Source organism: Oncorhynchus nerka, unplaced genomic scaffold (genome assembly GCF_034236695.1).
Source record: "Oncorhynchus nerka isolate Pitt River unplaced genomic scaffold, Oner_Uvic_2.0 unplaced_scaffold_2697, whole genome shotgun sequence".
In the NCBI taxonomy this organism is placed as follows: domain Eukaryota; kingdom Metazoa; phylum Chordata; class Actinopteri; order Salmoniformes; family Salmonidae; genus Oncorhynchus; species Oncorhynchus nerka.
The window spans coordinates 13,272-33,217 of NW_027038603.1; the positions used below are offsets into that span (position 1 = coordinate 13,272).

General features: G+C 48.0%; 1 long non-coding RNA gene across 1 annotated transcript; it reads right to left on the minus strand.

The window, feature by feature from the left end:
- Positions 1 to 15,033: 15,033 nt before the first annotated feature.
- LOC135567037 (uncharacterized) lies at positions 15,034 to 18,902 on the minus strand. Its single transcript, XR_010462244.1, has 3 exons — positions 17,888 to 18,902; positions 15,950 to 16,043; positions 15,034 to 15,089 (listed from the first exon to the last, which is right to left on the minus strand). It is a non-coding gene; the product is annotated as an uncharacterized LOC135567037 (long non-coding RNA).
- Between the last annotated feature and the right edge of the window lie 1,044 nt (positions 18,903 to 19,946).

Here is a 19,946-nt window from a genome sequence, read left to right on the forward strand (position 1 = left end):
GGTTGGACGTACTGTCAAATCCTCTACTGCCACATCTGGGGTTGTGAGGCCGGTTGGACGTACTGCCAAATCCTCTACTGCCACATCTGGGGTTGTGAGGCTGGTTGGACGTACTGCCAAATCCCCTAATGCCACATCTGGGGTTGTGAGGCCGGTTGGACGTACTGCCAAATCCTCTACTGCCACATCTGGGGTTGTGAGGCCGGTTGGACGTACTGCCAAATCCTCTACTGCCACATCTGGGGTTGTGAGGCCGGTTGGACGTACTGTCAAATCCTCTACTGCCACATCTGGGGTTGTGAGGCCGGTTGGACGTACTGCCAAATCCTCTACTGCCACATCTGGGGTTGTGAGGCCGGTTGGACGTACTGTCAAATCCTCTACTGCCACATCTGGGGTTGTGAGGCCGGTTGGACGTACTGCCAAATCCTCTAATGCCACATCTGGGGTTGTGAGGCCGGTTGGACGTACTGCCAAATCCTCTAATGCCACATCTGGGGTTGTGAGGCTGGTTGGACGTACTGCCAAATCCTCTACTGCCACATCTGGGGTTGTGAGGCTGGTTGGACGTACTGTCAAATCCTCTACTGCCACATCTGGGGTTGTGAGGCCGGTTGGACGTACTGCCAAATCCTCTAATGCCACATCTGGGGTTGTGAGGCCGGTTGGACGTACTGCCAAATCCTCTACTGCCACATCTGGGGTTGTGAGGCCGGTTGGACGTACTGCCAAATCCTCTACTGCCACATCTGGGGTTGTGAGGCCGGTTGGAAGGTACTGCCAAATCCTCTACTGCCACATCTGGGGTTGTGAGGCCGGTTGGACGTACTGTCAAATCCTCTACTGCCACATCTGGGGTTGTGAGGCGGTTGGAAGGTACTGCCAAATCCTCTACTGCCACATCTGGGGTTGTGAGGCCGGTTGGACGTACTGCCAAATCCTCTACTGCCACATCTGGGGTTGTGAGGCCGGTTGGACGTACTGTCAAATCCTCTACTGCCACATCTGGGGTTGTGAGGCCGGTTGGACGTACTGCCAAATCCTCTAATGCCACATCTGGGGTTGTGAGGCGGTTGGACGTACTGCCAAATCCTCTAATGCCACATCTGGGGTTGTGAGGCCGGTTGGACGTACTGTCAAATCTCTACTGCCACATCTGGGGTTGTGAGGCCGGTTGGACGTACTGCCAAATCCTCTAATGCCACATCTGGGGTTGTGAGGCCGGTTGGACGTACTGCCAAATCCTCTACTGCCACATCTGGGGTTGTGAGGCCGGTTGGACGTACTGCCAAATCCTCTACTGCCACATCTGGGGTTGTGAGGCCGGTTGGAAGGTACTGCCAAATCCTCTAATGCCACATCTGGGGTTGTGAGGCCGGTTGGACGTACTGCCAAATCCTCTACTGCCACATCTGGGGTTGTGAGGCCGGTTGGACGTACTGCCAAATCCTCTACTGCCACATCTGGGGTTGTGAGGCCGGTTGACGTACTGTCAAATCCTCTACTGCCACATCTGGGGTTGTGAGGCCGGTTGGGACGTACTGCCAAATCCTCTACTGCCACATCTGGGGTTGTGAGGCCGGTTGGACGTACTGTCAAATCCTCTACTGCCACATCTGGGGTTGTGAGGCCGGTTGGACGTACTGCCAAATCTCTACTGCCACATCTGGGGTTGTGAGGCCGGTTGGACGTACTGCCAAATCCTCTAATGCCACATCTGGGGTTGTGAGGCCGGTTGGACGTACTGCCAAATCCTCTACTGCCACATCTGGGGTTGTGAGGCCGGTTGGACGTACTGCCAAATCCTCTACTGCCACATCTGGGGTTGTGAGGCCGGTTGGACGTACTGCCAAATCCTCTACTGCCACATCTGGGGTTGTGATGCCGGTTGGACGTACTGTCAAATCCTCTACTGCCACATCTGGGGTTGTGAGGCCGGTTGGACGTACTGTCAAATCCTCTACTGCCACATCTGGGGTTGTGAGGCCGGTTGGACGTACTGCCAAATCCTCTACTGCCACATCTGGGGTTGTGAGGCCGGTTGGACGTACTGTCAAATCCTCTACTGCCACATCTGGGGTTGTGAGGCCGGTTGGACGTACTGTCAAATCCTCTACTGCCACATCTGGGATTGTGAGGCCGGTTGGACGTACTGCCAAATCCTCTACTGCCACATCTGGGGTTGTGAGGCCGGTTGGACGTACTGTCAAATCCTCTACTGCCACATCTGGGGTTGTGAGGCTGGTTGGACGTACTGCCAAATCCTCTAATGCCACATCTGGGGTTGTGAGGCCGGTTGGACGTACTGCCAAATCCTCTACTGCCACATCTGGGGTTGTGAGGCCGGTTGGGCGTACTGCCAAATCCTCTAATGCCACATCTGGGGTTGTGAGGCCGGTTGGACGTACTGCCAAATCCTCTACTGCCACATCTGGGGTTGTGAGGCCGGTTGGACGTACTGCCAAATCCTCTACTGCCACATCTGGGGTTGTGAGGCCGGTTGGACGTACTGCCAAATCCTCTACTGCCACATCTGGGGTTGTGAGGCCGGTTGGACGTACTGTCAAATCCTCTACTGCCACATCTGGGGTTGTGAGGCCGGTTGGACGTACTGCCAAATCCTCTACTGCCACATCTGGGGTTGTGAGGCCGGTTGGACGTACTGCCAAATCCTCTACTGCCACATCTGGGGTTGTGAGGCCGGTTGGACGTACTGCCAAATCCTCTACTGCCACATCTGGGGTTGTGAGGCCGGTTGGACGTACTGCCAAATCCTCTACTGCCACATCTGGGGTTGTGAGGCCGGTTGGACGTACTGCCAAATCCTCTACTGCCACATCTGGGGTTGTGAGGCCGGTTGGACGTACTGCCAAATCCTCTACTGCCACATCTGGGGTTGTGAGGCTGGTTGGACGTACTGCCAAATCCTCTACTGCCACATCTGGGGTTGTGAGGCCGGTTGGACGTACTGCCAAATCCTCTACTGCCACATCTGGGGTTGTGAGGCGGTTGGACGTACTGCCAAATCCTCTACTGCCACATCTGGGGTTGTGAGGCCGGTTGGACGTACTGCCAAATCCTCTACTGCCACATCTGGGGTTGTGAGGCCGGTTGGACGTACTGCCAAATCCTCTACTGCCACATCTGGGGTTGTGAGGCCGGTTGGACGTACTGCCAAATCCTCTACTGCCACATCTGGGGTTGTGAGGCCGGTTGGACGTACTGCCAAATCCTCTACTGCCACATCTGTCAGGTGGATGGATTATCTTAGCAAAGGGGAAATGCTCACTAACAGGGATGTAAACAAATTTGGGCACAACATTTGAGATAAATATGTTTTTGTGTGTATGGAACATTTCTGGGATTTGTGTTTTTAATGATTTCTTTGGGGGTTCCTTTATTTCAGCTCATGAAACATGGGACCTTCACTTTACATACTGTGTTTATATTTGTGTTTTTAATGATTTCTTTGGGGGGTTCCTTTATTTCAGCTCACTGAAACATGGGACCTTCACTTTACATACTGTGTTTATATTTGTGTTTTTTAATGATTTCTTTGGGGGGTTCCTTTATTTCAGCTCATGAAACATGGGACCTTCACTTTACATCTGTGTTTATATTTGTGTTTTTTAATGATTTCTTTGGGGGATCCTTTATTTCAGCTCATGAAACATGGGACCTTCACTTTACATACTGTGTTTATATTTGTGTTTTTAATGATTTCTTTGGGGGTTCCTTTATTTCAGCTCATGAAACATGGGACCTTCACTTTACATACTGTGTTTATATTTGTGTTTTTTAATGATTTCTTTGGGGGGATCCTTTATTTCAGCTCATGAAACATGGGACCTTCACTTTACATACTGTGTTTATATTTGTGTTTTTTAATGATTTCTTTGGGGGGGGGGGGTTCCTTTATTTCAGCTCATGAAACATGGGACCTTCACTTTACATACTGTGTTTATATTTGTGTTCAGTGTATCATTTTAGTCAAATGTTAACACCTTGAAAAGGCCTTTTATGTTAATTTATTACAGTAACTGTAATATATTACATTATTACCATCATATATGCCTGTAATATATTACATTACCATCATATAGGCCTGTAATATATTACATTATTACCATCATATAGGCCTGTAATATATTACATTATTACCATCATATAGGCCTGTAATATATTACATTACCATCATATAGGCCTGTAATATATTACATTACCATCATATAGGCCTGTAATATATTACATTACCATCATATAGGCCTGTAATATATTACATTACCATCATATAGGCCTGTAATATATTACATTACCATCATATAGGCCTGTAATATATTACATTACCATCATATAGGCCTGTAATATATTACATTACCATCATATAGGCCTGTAATATATTACATTACCATCATATAGGCCTGTAATATATTACATTACCATCATATAGGCCTGTAATATATTACATTACCATCATATAGGCCTGTAATATATTACATTATTACCATCATATAGGCCTGTAATATATTACATTATTACCATCATATAGGCCTGTAATATATTACATTACCATCATATAGGCCTGTAATATATTACATTACCATCATATAGGCCTGTAATATATTACATTACCATCATATAGGCCTGTAATATATTACATTACCATCATATAGGCCTGTAATATATTACATTACCATCATATAGGCCTGTAATATATTACATTACCATCATATAGGCCTGTAATATATTACATTACCATCATATAGGCCTGTAATATATTACATTACCATCATATAGGCCTGTAATATATTACATTACCATCATATAGGCCTGTAATATATTACATTACCATCATATAGGCCTGTAATATATAATACATTACCATCATATAGGCCTGTAATATATTACATTACCATCATATAGGCCTGTAATATATTACATTACCATCATATAGGCCTGTAATATATTACATTACCATCATATAGGCCTGTAATATATTACATTACCATCATATAGGCCTGTAATATATTACATTACCATCATATAGGCCTGTAATATATTACATTACCATCATATATGCCTGTAATATATTACATTACCATCATATAGGCCTGTAATATATTACATTACCATCATATAGGCCTGTAATATATTACATTACCATCATATAGGCCTGTAATATATTACATTACCATCATATAGGCCTGTAATATATTACATTACCATCATATAGGCCTGTAATATATTACATTACCATCATATAGGCCTGTAATATATTACATTACCATCATATAGGCCTGTAATATATTACATTACCATCATATAGGCCTGTAATATATTACATTACCATCATATAGGCCTGTAATATATTACATTATTATTGTAAATACAGGACTTTTTATTATTTGGTTATTAAAAGAAGATAGAACAACAGACTTTCTGATTTTAGAGAGGGGTATAGAGGTCACCCAGAGAGGGGTATAGAGGTCACGTAGAGAGGGCTATAGAGGTCACGCAGGGAGGGGTATAGAGGTCACGCAGAGAGGGGTATAGAGGTCACGTAGAGAGGGCTATAGAGGTCACGTAGAGAGGGCTATAGAGGTCACGCAGAGAGGGGTATAGAGGTCACGTAGAGAGGGCTATAGAGGTCACGTAGAGAGGGGTATAGAGGTCACGTAGAGAGGGGTATAGAGGTCACGTAGAGAGGGGTATAGAGGTCACGTAGAGAGGGGTATAGAGGTCACGTAGAGAGGGCTATAGAGGTCACGTAGAGAGGGGTATAGAGGTCACGCAGAGAGGGGTATAGAGGTCACGTAGAGAGGGCTATAGAGGTCACGTAGAGAGGGGTATAGAGGTCACGTAGAGAGGGGTATAGAGGTCACGTAGAGAGGGGTATAGAGGTCACCTAGAGAGGGGTATAGAGGTCACGTAGAGAGGGCTATAGAGGTCACGCAGAGAGGGGTATAGAGGTCACGTAGAGAGGGGTATAGAGGTCACCTAGAGAGGGGTATAGAGGTCACGTAGAGAGGGGTATAGAGGTCACGTAGAGAGGGCTATAGAGGTCACGTAGAGAGGGGTATAGAGGTCACCTAGAGAGGGGTATAGAGGTCACGTAGAGAGGGGTATAGAGGTCACGTAGAGAGGGGTATAGAGGTCACGTAGAGACGGGTATAGAGGTCACGTAGAGAGGGGTATAGAGGTCACGTAGAGAGGAGTATAGAGGTCACGTAGAGAGGGGTATAGAGGTCACGTAGAGACGGGTATAGAGGTCACGTAGAGAGGGGTATAGAGGTCACGTAGAGAGGGGTATAGAGGTCACCTAGAGAGGGGTATAGAGGTCACCTAGAGAGGGGTATAGAGGTCACGTAGAGAGAGGGGTATAGAGGTCACGTAGAGAGGGGTATAGAGGTCACGTAGAGAGGGGTATAGAGGTCACGTAGAGAGGGGTATAGAGGTCACCTAGAGAGGGGTATAGAGGTCACGTAGAGAGGGGTATAGAGGTCACCTAGAGAGGGGTATAGAGGTCACCTAGAGAGGGGTATAGAGGTCACGTAGAGAGGGGTATAGAGGTCACCTAGAGAGGGGTATAGAGGTCACCTAGAGAGGGGAGGTCACGTAGAGGGCTATAGAGGTCACGTAGAGAGGGGTATAGGGTCACCTAGAGAGGGGTATAGAGGTCACGTAGAGAGGGTATTAGAGGTCACGCAGGGAGGGGTATAGAGGTCACGAGAGAGGGGTATAGAGGTCACCTAGAGAGGGGTATAGAGGTCACGAGAGAGAGGGTATAGAGGTCACGCAGAGAGGGGTATAGAGGTCACGCAGAGAGGGGTATAGAGGTCACGTAGGAGAGGGGCTATAGAGGTCACGTAGAGAGGGGTATAGAGGTCACGTAGAGAGGGGTATAGAGGTCACGTAGAGAGGGGTATAGAGGTCACGTAGAGAGGGGGTATAGAGGTCACGTAGAGAGGGGTATAGAGGTCACGTAGAGAGGGGTATAGAGGTCACGTGAGAGAGGGGTATAGAGGTCACGTAGAGAGGGTATAGAGGTCACGTAGAGGGGTATAGAGGTCACGTAGAGAGGGGTATAGAGGTCACGTAGGGTATAGAGAGGGGTATAGAGGTCACCTAGAGAGGGGTATAGAGGTCACGTAGAGAGGGGTATAGGGTCATAGGAGGGGTATAGGGTCACGTAGAGAGGTCATAGAGGTCACGTGAGAGAGGGGTATAGAGGTCACGTAGAGAGGGGTATAGAGGTTAGAGGGGGTATAGAGGTCATAGAGAGGGTATAGAGGTCACGTAGAGAGGGGTATAGAGGTCACGTAGAGAGGGGTATAGAGGTCACAGGGTATAGAGGTAGAGAGGGGTATAGAGGTCACGTAGAGAGGGGTATAGAGGTCACGTAGAGAGGGGTATAGAGGTCACCTAGAGAGGGGTATAGAGGTCACGTAGAGGGGTATAGAGGTCACGTAGAGAGGGGTATAGAGGTCACGCAGGAGAGGGGTATAGAGGTCACGTAGAGAGGGTATAGAGGTCACGTAGAGAGGGGTATAGAGGTCACGTAGAGAGGGTATAGAGGTCACGTAGAGAGGGGTATAGAGGTCACCTAGAGAGGGGTATAGAGGTCACGAGAGAGGGCTATAGAGGTCACGTAGAGAGGGGCTATAGAGGTCACGTAGAGAGGGGTATAGAGGTCACGTAGAGAGAGGGGTATAGGGTCACGTAGAGAGGGGTATAGAGGTCACGTAGAGAGGGGTATAGAGGTCACGTAGAGAGGGGTATAGAGGTCACGTAGAGAGGGGTATAGAGGTCACGTAGAGAGGGGTATAGAGGTCACGTAGAGAGGGGTATAGAGGTCACGTAGAGAGGGTATAGAGGTCACGTAGAGAGGGGTATAGAGGTCACGTAGAGAGGAGTATAGAGGTCACGTAGAGAGGGTATAGAGGTCACGTAGAGACGGGTATAGAGGTCACGTAGAGAGGGGTATAGAGGTCACGTAGAGAGGGTATAGAGGTCACGTAGAGAGGGTATAGAGGTCACCTAGAGAGGGGTATAGAGGTCACGTAGAGAGGGGTATAGAGGTCACGTAGAGAGGGGTATAGAGGTCACGTAGAGAGGGGTATAGAGGTCACCTAGAGAGAGGGGTATAGAGGTCACGTAGAGAGGGGTATAGAGGTCACCTAGAGAGGGGTATAGAGGTCACCTAGAGAGGGGTATAGAGGTCACGTAGAGAGGGGTATAGAGGTCACCTAGAGAGGGGTATAGAGGTCACCTAGAGAGGGGTATAGAGGTCACGTAGAGAGGGGTATAGGGTCACGTAGAGAGGGGTATAGAGGTCACCTAGAGAGGGGTATAGAGGTCACGTAGAGAGGGGTATAGAGGTCACCTAGGGAGGGGTATAGAGGTCACGAGAGAGGGTATAGAGGTCACCTAGAGAGGGGTATAGAGGTCACGTAGAGAGGGTATAGAGGTCACGCAGGGAGGGGTATAGAGGTCACGCAGAGAGGGGTATAGAGGTCACGTAGAGGGGCTATAGAGGTCACGTAGAGAGGGCTATAGAGGTCACGTAGAGGGGTATAGAGGTCACGTAGAGAGGGGTATAGAGGTCAGGGCTATAGAGGTCACGTGAGAGGGGTATAGAGGTCACGTAGAGAGGGGTATAGAGGTCACGGAGGGGAGGGGTATAGAGGTCACGTAGAGAGGGGTATAGAGGTCACGTAGAGAGGGGTATAGAGGTCACGTAGAGAGGGGTATAGGAGGTCACGAGAGAGGGTATAGAGGTCACGTAGAGAGGGGTATAGAGGTCACGTAGAGAGGGGTATAGAGGTCACGTAGAGGGGTATAGAGGTCACGTAGAGGGGTATAGAGGTCACTAGAGAGGGGTATAGAGGTCACGTAGAGAGGGTATAGAGGTCACGAGAGAGGGGTATAGAGGTCACGTAGAGAGGGGTATAGAGGTCACGTAGAGAGGGTATAGAGGTCACGAGAGAGGGTATAGAGGTCACGTAGAGAGGGGTATAGAGGTCACGCAGAGAGGGGTATAGAGGTCACGTGAGAGAGGGTATAGAGGTCACGTAGAGAGGGTATAGAGGTCACGTAGAGAGGGGTATAGGAGGTATAGAGGTCACGTAGAGAGGGGTATAGAGGTCACGTAGAGAGGGGTATAGAGGTCACGTAGAGAGGGGTATAGAGGTCACGTAGAGAGGGGTATAGAGGTCACCAGAGAGGGGTATAGAGGTCACGTAGAGAGGGGTCACGTAGAGAGGGCTATAGAGGTCACCAGAGAGGGTATAGAGGTCAGTGAGAGAGGGGTATAGAGGTCACGTAGAGTAGAGGGGTATAGAGGTCACGTAGAGAGGGGTATAGAGGTCACGAGGAGAGTATAGGGTCACGTAGAGAGGGAGGTATAGAGGTCACGTAGAGAGGGGTATAGAGGTCACGTAGAGAGGGGTATAGAGGTCACGTAGAGAGGGCTATAGAGGTCACGCAGAGAGGGGTATAGAGGTCACCTAGAGAGGGGTATAGAGGTCACGTATAGAGGTCAGAGGAGGGGTATAGAGGTCACGTAGAGAGGGGTATAGAGGTCACGTAGAGAGGGTATAGAGTCACGTACGGGGAGAGGTCACGTAGAGAGGGGTATAGAGGTCACGTAGAGACGGGTATAGAGGTCACGTAGAGAGGGGTATAGAGGTCACGTAGAGAGGGCTATAGAGGTCACCTAGAGAGAGGGGTATAGAGTCACGTAGAGAGGGGTATAGAGGTCACGTAGAGAGGGGTATAGAGGTCACGTGAGAGGGGTATAGAGGTCACGTAGAGAGGGGTATAGAGGTCACGTAGAGAGGGGTATAGAGGTCACCTAGAGAGGGGTATAGAGGTCACGTAGAGAGGGGGGTCACCTAGGGAGGTCACTAGAGAGGGGTATAGAGGTCACCTAGAGAGGGGGCAGGAGTCACGCCAGAGAGGGGGTATAGAGGGTCACCTAGAGAGGGGTATAGAGGTCACGTAGAGGTCAGCAGGGAGAGAGGGGTAGGAGGTATAGAGGTCACGTAGAGAGGGGGTATAGAGGTCACGTAGAGGAGAGGGGTATAGAGGTCACGCAGGGAGGGGGTATAGAGGTCACGAGAGAGGGTATAGAGGTCACGTAGAGAGGGGTATAGAGGTCACGTAGAGAGGGGTATAGAGGTCACGTAGAGAGGGGTATAGAGTCACGTAGAGGGGTATAGAGGTCACGTAGAGAGGGGTATAGAGGTCACGTAGAGAGGGTATAGAGGTCACGTAGAGAGGGGTATAGAGGTCACGTAGAGAGGGGTATAGAGGTCACGTAGAGAGGGGTATAGAGGTCACGTAGAGAGGGGTATAGAGGTCACGTAGAGAGGGGTATAGAGGTCACGTAGAGAGGGGGTATAGAGGTCACGTAGAGAGGGGTATAGAGGTCACGTAGAGACGGGTATAGAGGTCACATAGAGGGGTATAGAGGTCACGTAGAGAGAGGGGTATAGAGGTCACGTAGAGAGGGGTATAGGGTCACGTAGAGGGGTATAGAGGTCACGCAGGGAGGGGTATAGAGGTCACGTAGAGACGGGTATAGAGGTCACGTAGAGAGGGTATAGAGGTCACGCAGGGAGGGTATAGAGGTCACGTAGAGACGGGTATAGAGTCGTAGAGAGGGAGTAGAGGTCACGAGGGAGGGTATAGAGGTCACGAGAGAGGGGTATAGAGGTCACGTAGAGAGGGCTATAGAGGTCACGTAGAGAGGGCTATAGAGGTCACGTAGAGAGGGGTATAGAGGTCACGTAGAGAGGGCTATAGAGGTCACGTAGAGACTATTTTATGACATGGTATAGTTGTGTGACATGTTTCCTGCGGGAAGGTTGCCTTTCCAGGAAGTAAAATATTCAAATTGACAGGGACTCTTCTATAGTTTATATTTCAACAAAACAGAAATAATGAAATAAGTGAATATTCGCTGGTGCTGAAGATGATTTATCTGGTTGCGCGTTAAGGAGGCCTCCCTCCCTTCGTCTAACTTGAGACCATCATGCAAAAACCATATACATGGACATTGTACTTACTACATGTTGTCAACCCTCTATAAAACCATATACATGGACATTGACCTATATGTTGTCAAACAGCCCTCTATAAAACCATATACATGGACATTGACCTACATGTTGTCAAACAGCCCTCTATAAAACCATATACATGGACATTGACCTACATGTTGTCAAACAGCCCTCTATAAAACCATATACATGGACATTGTACTTACTACATGTTGTCAAACAGCCCTCTATAAAACCATATACATGGACATTGTACTTACTACATGTTGTCAAACAGCCCTCTATAAAACCATATACATGGACATTGACCTACATGTTGTCAAACAGCCCTCTATAAAACCATATACATGGACATTGACCTACATGTTGTCAAACAGCCCTCTATAAAACCATATACATGGACATTGACCTACATGTTGTCAAACAGCCCTCTATAAAACCATATACATGGACATTGACCTACATGTTGTCAAACAGCCCTCTATAAAACCATATACATGGACATTGTACTTACTACATGTTGTCAAACAGCCCTCTATACAACCATATACATGGACATTGACCTACATGTTGTCAAACAGCCCTCTATAAAACCATATACATGGACATTGACCTACATGTTGTCAAACAGCCCTCTAGAAAACCATATACATGGACATTGACCTACATGTTGTCAAACAGCCCTCTATACAACCATATACATGGACATTGACCTACATGTTGTCAAACAGCCCTCTATAAAAACATATTTTATTTTATTTTATTTTTATTTCACCTTTATTTAACCAGGTAAGCAAGTTGAGAACAAGTTCTCATTTACAATTGCGACCTGGCCAAGATAAAGCAAAGCAGTTCGACAGATACAACGACACAGAGTCACACATGGAGTAAAACAAACATACAGTCAATAATACAGTATAAACAAGTCTATATACAATGTGAGCAAATTAGGTGAGAAGGGAGGTAAAGGCAAAAAAGGCCATGGTGGCAAAGTAAATACAATATAGCAAGTAAAACACTGGAATGGTAGTTTTGCAATGGAAGAATGTGCAAAGTAGAAATAAAAATAATGGGGTGCAAAGGAGCAAAATAAATAAATGAATTAAATACAGTTGGGAAAGAGGTAGTTGTTTGGGCTAAATTATAGGTGGGCTATGTACAGGTGCAGTAATCTGTAAGATGCTCTGACAGTTGGTGCTTAAAGCTAGTGAGGGAGATAAGTGTTTCCAATTTAAGAGATTTTGTAGTTCGTTCCAGTCATTGGCAGCAGAGAACTGGAAGGAAGGCGGCCAAAGAAAGGGTGGTTTTGGGGGTGACTAGAGAGATATACCTGCTGGAGCGTGTGCTACAGGTGGGAGATGCTATGGTGACCAGCGAGCTGAGATAAGGGGGGACTTTACCTAGCAGGGTCTTGTAGATGACATGGAGCCAGTGGGTTTGGCGACGAGTATGAAGCGAGGGCCAGCCAACGAGAGCGTACAGGTCGCAATGGTGGGTAGTATATGGGGCTTTGGTGACAAAACGGATTGCACTGTGATAGACTGCATCAATTTGTTGAGTAGGGTATTGGAGGCTATTTTGTAAATGACATCGCCAAAGTCGAGGAAGTTGGTAGGATGGTCAATTTTACAAGGGTATGTTTGGCAGCATGAGTGAAGGATGCTTTGTTGCGAAATAGGAAGCCAATTCTAGATTTAACTTTGGATTGGAGATGTTTGATATGAGTCTGGAAGGAGAGTTTACAGTCTAACCAGATACCTAAGTATTTGTAGTTGTCCACGTATTCTAAGTCAGAGCCGTCCAGAGTAGTGATGTTGGACAGGCGGGTAGGTGCAGGTAGCGATCGGTTGAAGAGCATGCATTTAGTTTTACTTGTATTTAAGAGCAATTGGAGGCCACGGAAGGAGAGTTGTATGGCATTGAAGCTTGCCTGGAGGGTTGTTAACACAGTGTCCAAAGAAGGGCCGGAAGTATACAGAATGGTGTCGTCTGCGTAGAGGTGGATCAGAGACTCACCAGCAGCAAGAGCGACCTCATTGATGTATACAGAGAAGAAGTCGGTCCAAGAATTGAACCCTGTGGCACCCCCATAGAGACTGCCAGAGGTCCGGACAGCAGACCCTCCGATTTGACACACTGAACTCTATCAGAGAAGTAGTTGGTGAACCAGGCGAGGCAATCATTTGAGAAACCAAGGCTGTCGAGTCTGCCGATGAGGATGCGGTGGTTGACAGAGTCGAAAGCCTTGGCCAGATCAATGAATACGGCTGCACAGTAATGTTTCTTATCGATGGCGGTTAAGATATCGTTTAGGACCTTGAGCGTGGCTGAGGTGCACCCATGACCAGCTCTGAAACCAGATTGCATAGCAGAGAAGGTATGGTGAGATTCGAAATGGTCGGTAATCTGTTTGTTGACTTGGCTTTCGAAGACCTTAGAAAGGCATGGTAGGATAGATATAGGTCTGTAACAGTTTGGGTCAAGAGTGTCCCCCTTTGAAGAGGGGATGACCAGCTCTTTCCAATCTTTGGGAATCTCAGATGACACGAAAGAGAGGTTGAACAGGCTAGTAATAGGGGTGGCAACAATTTAGGCAGATAATTTTTAGAAAGAAAGGGTCCAGATTGTCTAGCCCGGCTGATTTGTAGGGGTCCAGATTTTTCAGCTCTTTCAGAACTTCAGCTGAATGAATTTGGGAGAAGGAGAAATGGGGAAGGCTTGGGCGAGTTGCTGTTGGGGGTGCAGTGCTGTTGACCGGGGTAGGAGTTGCCAGGTGGAAAGCATGGCCAGCCGTAGAAAAATGCTTATTGAAATTCTCAATTATGGTGGATTTATCAGTGGTGACAGTGTTTCCTATCTTCAGTGCAGTGGGCAGCTGGGAGGAGGTGTTCTTATTCTCCATGGACTTTACAGTGTCCCAGAACTTTTTTGAGTTAGTGTTGCAGGAAGCAACAATGCCCAATGCTACGGCTAAGTTAGCCTCCACATTTCCACCTTGCTAGGTTCCACCCAGTGCTACGGCTAAGTTAGCCTCCACATTTCCACCCTGTTAGGTTCCACCTTGCTAGGTTCCACCCAATGCTACGGCTAAGTTAGCCTCCACATTTCCACCTTGCTAGGTTCCACCCAGTGCTACGGCTAAGTTAGCCTCCACATTTCCACCTTGCTAGGTTCCACCCAGTGCTACGGCTAAGTTAGCCTCCACATTTCCACCTTGCTAGGTTCCACCTTGCTAGGTTCCACCCAGTCTCTGGCTAGTTAGCCTCCACATTTCCACCCTGCTAGGTTCCACCTTGCTAGGTTCACCCAGTGCTCGGCTAAGTTAGCCTCACATTTCCACCCTGCTAGGTTCCACCTTGCTAGGTTCCACCCAGTGCTACGGCTAAGTTAGCCTCCACATTTCCACCCTGTTAGGTTCCACCTTGCTAGGTTCCACCCAGTGCTACGGCTAAGTTAGCCTCCACATTTCCACCCTGTTAGGTTCCACCCAGTGCTACGGCTAAGTTAGCCTCCACATTTCCACCTTGCTAGGTTCCACCCAGTGCTACGGCTAAGTTAGCCTCCACATTTCCACCCTGTTAGGGTGGAACCTAGCAAGGTGGAACCTGTATATGCACCTGACAGGTTGGACATTTTGTCAGAAGAATATATAAATGTAATTACTAACGTCAACATGTATGACTATTTACATAGAATCAATGAAAGTTACATAATGGCGATCATCCATCCCTCATTACCGGTGTCATTTTATTCTGTCATAAGGAGGAAGGTATCTTGCAATGATTTCCTGTTTCTCTTTGTTGAAGACGTCCACGGCTCTGTTCACAACCCGCTCCACCTCCGCCCTCTCCTGGGCACCTCCCGCCCTCTCCTGGGCACCTCCCGCCCTCTCCCTGGGCACCTCCGCCCTCTCCTGGGTTGGGAAGGCCGTGGAGAACTTGTCTCCGCAGGTCCTGGAGGAATGTGGTTTTGGATTCATTGAAGTCGGCTGCCAGAGACCTCATCCTCTCTGGGGAAGTTGATGTTCTGAACATAGAGGACGAAGAGTTGTGATTTACTGGTGAGAGTATAAAGAAGGAAGGGAGGTAGTGAGTCAAGAAACATTCTACTTAGAAACCTAAAATATAAACACACAATCATTCATTCTCTCTGTTTTTATTTTACCTTTATTTAACCAGGCAAGTCAGTTAGAACAAATTCTTATTTTCAATGACAGCCTAGGAACAGTGGGTTAACTGCCTTGTTCAGGGAAGAACGACAGATTTGTACCTTGTCAACTCCCGGGGTTTGAACTCGCAACCTTCCGGTTACTAGTCCAACGCTCTAACCACTAGGCTACTACATGCCTTGCCTATTAACTCTTGATTATATATTTTTATTTTTAAGTTAGACTCAGCCAGATGATGTTTAAACAAGATTTTGAGATGAGCGCGAGGCAAGACGTTACTGCCATGTTCTCACACAGTCGAAGTATCTGACACGTGTTACGAGGGGAGCTTCACGCTGCTACGGGTTCCCAAAAACAGAGAAGTTTAGTCGTCTCGTGCTTCAGCACCTATTTTAGTTGTTGTGGAAATGGACCGGATATTGTGTTTATTTCGTGCGGGCAACGTCATCTCACTGAGTCTACCTTTTAAAAGGGAGAGTAAACACCCCAAAATGTCCACGTGCTGTTCATATGCACTTCGTTTGACGTTAGTTCGGCACGGGTTTTAGGGACCGACTACCCGGTGGACGTACGGCTGACAACATTTTCAGCTTGCACATTACGCCTGGCATTCCGTTCAGAGTCGCTAAGTACTCTCAGCCGGCAAACTCTATCAGTGTGTGTGTGTGTGTGTGTGTGTGTGGGGGCTTTAAGGATCACAGTAAGGATGAATACTGACCTCTGGCCTCCTGCATGGCCTGTGAGACCAGGCGTCTGCAGGCCTGGTCAGCCTGGTAGACCACACTGGACACACAGCTCTGACGGTCAGCCTCCTACAGAATATAGAATACACCACAGCTCTGAGGGTCAGCCTCCTACAGAATATAGAATACACCACAGGTCTGAGGGTCAGCCTCCTACAGAATATAGAATACACCACAGCTCTGAGGGTCAGCCTCCTACAGAATACACCACAGCTCTGAGGGTCAGCCTCCTACAGAATATAGAATACACCACAGAGCTCTGAGGGTCAGCCTCCTACAGAATATAGAATACACCACAGCTCTGGCGGTCAGCCTCCTACAGAATATAGAATACACCACAGGTCTGAGGGTCAGCCTCCTACAGAATACACCACAGCTCTGAGGGTCAGCCTCCTACAGAATATAGAATACACCACAGGTCTGAGGGTCAGCCTCCTACAGAATATAGAATACACCACAGCTCTGAGGGTCAGCCTCCTACAGAACAGAATACACCACAGCTCTGAGGGTCAGCCTCCTACAGAATATAGAATACACACAGGTCTGAGGTCAGCTCTGAATACACCACAGCTCTGAGGGTCAGCCTCCTACAGAATATAGAATACACCACAGGTCTGAGGGTCAGCCTCCTACAGAATATAGAATACACCACAGCTCTGAGGGTCAGCCTCCTACAGAATATAGAATACACCACAGCTCTGAGGGTCAGCCTCCTACAGAATATAGAATACACCACAGCTCTGAGGGTCAGCCTCCTACAGAATATAGAATACACCACAGCTCTGAGGGTCAGCCTCCTACAGAATACACCACAGCTCTGAGGGTCAGCCTCCTACAGAATATAGAATACACCACAGAGCTCTGAGGGTCAGCCTCCTACAGAATACACCACAGCTCTGAGGGTCAGCCTCCTACAGAATATAGAATACACCACAGAGCTCTGAGGGTCAGCCTCCTACAGAATATAGAATACACCACAGGTCTGAGGGTCAGCCTCCTACAGAATATAGAATACACCACAGCTCTGAGGGTCAGCCTCCTACAGAATATAGAATACACCACAGCTCTGAGGGTCAGCCTCCTACAGAATATAGAATACACCACAGCTCTGAGGGTCAGCCTCCTACAGAATACACCACAGCTCTGAGGGTCAGCCTCCTACAGAATATAGAATACACCACAGCTCTGGCGGTCAGCCTCCTACAGAATATAGAATACACCACAGGTCTGAGGGTCAGCCTCCTACAGAATACACCACAGCTCTGAGGGTCAGCCTCCTACAGAATATAGAATACACCACAGAGCTCTGAAGGTCAGCCTCCTACAGAATATAGAATACACCACAGCTCTGAGGGTCAGCCTCCTACAGAATATAGAATACACCACAGCTCTGAGGGTCAGCCTCCTACAGAATATAGAATACACCACAGAGCTCTGGTCAGCCTCCTACAGAATATAGAATACACCACAGCTCTGAGGGTCAGCCTCCTACAGAATATAGAATACACCACAGCTCTGAGGGTCAGCCTCCTACAGATATAGAATACACCACAGGTCTGAGGGTCAGCCTCCTACAGAATACACCACAGCTCTGAGGGTCAGCCTCCTACAGAATATAGAATACACCACAGAGCTCTGAGGGTCAGCCTCCTACAGAATATAGAATACACCACAGCTCTGAGGGTCAGCCTCCTACAGAATATAGAATACACCACAGCTCTGAGGGTCACCATACTGTAAGCTGCTCTGCCTCCTACTAGACTCAGTGGGTTCCATGAACTAACAGAACATACCTTCTGCTCAGTGTTGTCCTGGACTAGACTCAGTGGGTTCCATGAACTAACAGAACATACCTTCTGCTCAGTGTTGTCCTGGACTAGACTCAGTGGGTTCCATGAACTAACAGAACATACCTTCTGCTCAGTGTTGTCCTGGACTGGACTCAGTGGGTTCCATGAACTAACAGAACATACCTTCTGCTCAGTGTTGTCCTGGACTGGACTCAGTGGGTTCCATGAACTAACAGAACATACCTTCTGCTCAGTGTTGTCCTGGACTGGACTCAGTGGGTTCCATGAACTAACAGAACATACCTTCTGCTCAGTGTTGTCCTGGACTGGACTCAGTGGGTTCCATGCTCAGTGTTGTCCTGGACTGGACTCAGTGGGTTCCATGAACTAACAGAACATACCTTCTGCTCAGTGTTGTCCTGGACTGGACTCAGTGGGTTCCATGAACTAACAGAACGTACCTTCTGCTCAGTGTTGTCCTGGACTGGACTCAGTGGGTTCCATGAACTAACAGAACATACCTTCTGCTCAGTGTTGTCCTGGACTGGACTCAGTGGGTTCCATGAACTAACAGAACGTACCTTCTGCTCAGTGTTGTCCTGGACTGGACTCAGTGGGTTCCATGAACTAACAGAACGTACCTTCTGCTCAGTGTTGTCCTGGACTGGACTCAGTGGGTTCCATGAACTAACAGAACATACCTTCTGCTCAGTGTTGTCCTGGACTGGACTCAGTGGGTTCCATGAACTAACAGAACATACCTTCTGCTCAGTGTTGTCCTGGATTGGACTCAGTGGGTTCCATGAACTAACAGAACATACCTTCTGCTCAGTGTTGTCCTGGACTGGACTCAGTGGGTTCCATGCTCAGTGTTGTCCTGGACTGGACTCAGTGGGTTCCATGAACTAACAGAACATACCTTCTGCTCAGTGTTGTCCTGGACTGGACTCAGTGGGTTCCATGAACTAACAGAACATACCTTCTGCTCAGTGTTGTCCTGGACTGGACTCAGTGGGTTCCATGAACTAACAGAACATACCTTCTGCTCAGTGTTGTCCTGGACTGGACTCAGTGGGTTCCATGAACTAACAGAACATACCTTCTGCTCAGTGTTGTCCTGGACTGGACTCAGTGGGTTCCATGAACTAACAGAACATACCTTCTGCTCAGTGTTGTCCTGGACTGGACTCAGTGGGTTAACAGAACATACCTTCTGCTCAGTGTTGTCCTGGACTGGACTCAGTGGGTTCCATGAACTAACAGAACATACCTTCTGCTCAGTGTTGTCCTGGACTAGACTCAGTGGGTTCCATGAACTAACAGAACATACCTTCTGCTCAGTGTTGTCCTGAACTGGACTCAGTGGGTTCCATTAACTAACAGAACATACCTTCTGCTCAGCGTTGTCCTGGACTGGACCCAGTGGGTTCCATGAACTAACAGAACATACCTTCTGCTCAGCGTTGTCCTGGACTGGACTCAGTGGGTTCCATGAACTAACAGAACATACCTTCTGCTCAGTGTTGTCCTGGACTGGACTCAGTGGGTTCCATGAACTAACAGAACATACCTTCTGCTCAGTGTTGTCCTGGACTGGACTCAGTGGGTTCCATGAACTAACAGAACATACCTTCTGCTCAGTGTTGTCCTGGACTGGACTCAGTGGGTTCCATGAACTAACAGAACATACCTTCTGCTCAGTGTTGTCCTGGACTAGACTCAGTGGGTTCCATGAACTAACAGAACATACCTTCTGCTCAGTGTTGTCCTGGACTGGACCCAGTGGGTTCCATGAACTAACAGAACATACCTTCTGCTCAGTGTTGTCCTGGACTGGACTCAGTGGGTTCCATGCTCAGTGTTGTCCTGGACTGGAGTGGGTTCCTGGACTCAGTGGGTTCCATGAACTAACAGAACATACCTTCTGCTCAGTGTTGTCCTGGACTGGACTCAGTGGGTTCCATGAACTAACAGAACATACCTTCTGCTCAGTGTTGTCCTGGACTGGACTCAGTGGGTTCCATGAACTAACAGAACATACCTTCTGCTCAGTGTTGTCCTGGACTGGACTCAGTGGGTTCCATGAACTAACAGAACATACCTTCTGCTCAGTGTTGTCCTGGACTGGACTCAGTGGGTTCCATGCTCAGTGTTGTCCTGGACTGGAAGTGGGTTCCAGAAC